The sequence below is a fragment of the Cyprinus carpio genome, chromosome B15 (genome assembly GCF_018340385.1).
Source record: "Cyprinus carpio isolate SPL01 chromosome B15, ASM1834038v1, whole genome shotgun sequence".
NCBI lineage: Eukaryota > Metazoa > Chordata > Actinopteri > Cypriniformes > Cyprinidae > Cyprinus > Cyprinus carpio.
In genome coordinates this window covers 147,559-151,203 of record NC_056611.1, presented here as the reverse complement: position 1 = coordinate 151,203, position 3,645 = coordinate 147,559, and the positions used below count along the sequence as shown (strand labels likewise).

The 3,645-nt window shown below is 36.6% G+C and overlaps 1 pseudogene; it reads left to right on the top strand.

Annotated features, from left to right (window-relative positions):
* Window positions 1–355: 355 nt before the first annotated feature.
* Window positions 356–3,123, top strand: LOC122139732 (annotated as a pseudogene).
* Window positions 3,124–3,645: the final 522 nt, after the last annotated feature.

The window sequence follows — 3,645 nt, the reverse complement described above, 5'->3', positions numbered from 1 at the left end:
GGACGTCTATACTGTATATCTTGTCTCATAGGAAGACACCGAAAAGCCTAACAACGTCTAGATGTCTTTAAATAAAATCTATTTACTTTAATCTGGTTTAATTTAGCATATTTTGTTGCGGCATAGCCTACAATATGTGAAATTACATTAAACAGAAAAAGGTCGTAATGGAACGGAAATTAGTATTTTAATACTGTTTATCAACAGGAACAGAAAAACTCCGGGATCCCACTGCGCTTGGGGCATTTTAGTGACGCTGCGCCTGTCTGTTTAAAAGCTGTTGGATCAAGATCTCGTGTGAGGCTGGTGTGGATGAGTGAATTTTAACACACCAACCGTAACCCTGTGGACTAGTATGCAGGTTAACAGAAAGTCAGCGGAGTAGGTAAGACGCACGGAGGCACTAAAGGCATTAAAAATGGCATTTTTCACTGTTTTGTGTTCGTTAGTTCTGCTCGGTGCTGCTGTACCTGCCTGGAGTGGTGAGTTAAACGTTTGAAACGAAAAAAGAACTGGGCTAACGTTTATTTCTTTCGTACACTAAAAAAGTAAAACAAAGTGTTATCATCATTTTTTTATCCGGTTTTCTCAACAAGCTGTTTCTATACTAAACATAAATGAGTTGTTAAAAAGATACTAAAACTTAAATATTTCCGAGTGATTAGTTCAGGTCTGATTTTTGTTGTCCAGCTGTGTCTGTGTCATTTAAGTTGGCTCAGGTAAACAAGTACAGAATACTTTCGATTTCAGGAGCCTGTAGAACGTCATTGTGAAATAAAAAAAAAAAAAATACCCTTGTTGTATGAGTCAGATCAATTCCACTGGTCTTTTAACTAGTCATACTAAACCTTAACTTAAAATGAATACCTGACGGTTAATAATACGGTTAAATAATTTTACTGCCGTTGATTCGTGATATTTCATTTTGTTAATGACCCGGCAGAGTTTTATTTTTGTGTTAATTTAACGCATGATGATTGGGTTTTAGTGTTCTTGAGTTGCGTTAGCATGTTATGTGTGTTTTATGTTTTTTAGATAGGTTTGGGTTGATTTGCGTTTCATTTTTCTGCCCTGTTATATAAAAAGGGTGAATGTCACCGTCCATGGAGAAGTGTGTGTATAGGTAGCAATATACTTGTGATATGTCCCCTGCCTTAACTAGGTCAGTACAGGTGTTTTTTATCGGTTGTGGGGTTCAGAATTAAAAAGAGGCAAAGAAGACCTGCACTGTTTCCTGCTGCTGGTTTGTTTTGGTCATTTCTTCTGTTAATCATAGAGGACGCTTCATGGTTGTGCGCGTGTATGAAGCGAGTGCTCGCTCTGTGTCACGAACCCGCACACCCAAATAAACCGTGAGTGGTTCGGGAGTGGGAATGGAGTATAGTTTCGTTAGTTTATCACCAGTATAACAGTAAACCTAGCTTAGCTCCGGTTACAGCCCACGTTCTTTTAGGAAAAAACCGCCAGTTGTTACAATATAATACAAATAAAGAATATTTTATTGTGAAATTACTATTGCTCTAAATAATAATAACAATAATAATAATTATATCTAATGTAGAATTATTTAAAATTATTATTCCATTTTAAAAGGCCTACCCATTTTCTTGTTAAATAGGCTATCGTAAATAGACTTTTTCTGTCTACAGTAATACTTTACACGCTGGTCTTTTTTTGGAGTAATTTTGAGAGAGTTTAATAGCAAAAAATCGGAGTTAGTGTTTCTAGTCTTGAAATACAATATAGAGAAAGACTATTGTTGTTCCACATATCAGCTAGACTGCAATTTGCAAGTTAAATTTGTGTTATATACAGTTCAAATGAATAAAAAGTGTTTTTATTACAAACAAATAAGCAATCGATCAAAAACTGACAACCGAGCTTAGTTGCTTTGGCTGGTCCTAGCTGGTTTGCGCACAGGACCTAACACCATTTTGGCCTTGCTTAAAACTATAGGCTACCAGCTAATACCAAACTTAGTAAATAGTAAATATAAATAATGTTATTTCTTATTACAGATACCATTACAAGATAAACATTCCCTGTATTACATTTACACGGCCTTGTCCAAACCTGTCGAACAGCCTGAGGCATCTATGCAATTCACTGCTATGGGTCCTGCTGGATCGGACAGACAGATTGACTATTACAATAGTGAGCACAGAGAAAGATTCCTACACAGCAGTGGATGAAAGAGGGAAAATGCAGGAGGAAATTTCTGGGAAAAAGGCACCCAGTCAAGAAAGAGCAAAGAGCAGTGGTTTTAATGTGAACGTCGACATTCTGATGAAACGGATGAGACACACAATGAATCAGGTTTAGGACCACTGATACATTTTAACCTTCAAATACTATCTTTATGAACATTTTTTATTATTTTATTATCATCTGACTCATCTCAAAACTTTTTAATGTTTGTGTCTAGTTTCAGATGTTCATGCTGTGTCTTTCAGTGGAGACCATGGTTGTGAATTGAGAAAAATGGGAGATGAAGTGAAGTTTTCCAAAGGCATGGTGATGAGTACAGCTATGAGGGAAGTGAGAAACTTCCTGTCTTTTGATGATAAGGAGTCTCAGTGGGGTTGCTCCTGTTGAACAAGCAGCTCTTCCAACCAAGAGGAAGTGGGATGAAATGTGCCCATCCTAAACCAGTACACCAAGGGCTACCTGGAGAAAGAGTGTGTGTGGACTGGCTTGTAACAAATTCAGGAGAATACGGAGATGAGGTGCTCAAAAAGGGCTGTGAGTAAATGTACAGTATTTGTATTTGTTGATATTCTGCAGCTATCATAGAGATATAACTCACCTGTAAATTGTTTTCTTTTGTTCTCAGCTCCTCCAAAAGATTCATGTGTTTGCAAAAAGGTGTATCAGTGACAAAACCAAACTGAAACTCACCTGTCTGGCCACTGGCTTCTACCCCCAAGATGTGAATGTTTACCATAAGGAAATATCGCACATCCCTGTCTGCAGAAGAGATTGAATCCACAGGAATCAGACCAAACCATGATGACAACCTTCCAGCTGAGGAACAGTGTGATTATCCAGGAGGATGTAAAAAAGCAGAATATGATTTGTTTTTGTGTCTCACAGAACCCCTCAAAGAACCAGTCATCGTCATGATGGGGTAAAATAAAACATATAGAAGAGAAATATCACACATACTATTCAAAACAAAAAGGCTCTTAAGTTTGAACTTCTTTTTTCTTTTTTTTACTTCTGTTTTTCCTTTTTTTTTGTTTGTCATATCCTTGATTAGTTCAGAATATTTATAATATTTATTTTGTATAGATGGAAAATGCCAAGACTGCCCACCAGAGACTATTGTAGGTATGAAGTGATTGGAGCAGTGATGTGTGCTGGGCAGTTCGTTTTAGTAGTGGTTTTCCATCTTAACAAAGAAAAAGATTATTGGTGAGTAGTGACTGATTAAATGAATATCCACACACAGCGTCTTATATATTCGGTTTTGTGTGTTTTCAAAGGAAATATGTTTTCCTCCCCAAGATAATAATTTGTCATTGTTTGTAGTCATTATATAATGCTTTTGAGTTCTGCTGAACAAAACGATACAGGGTTTATAACAAATTGTGAGTGAATGATGACATGACATTTTCATTTTCATTCATTTCATGTTACTATTCC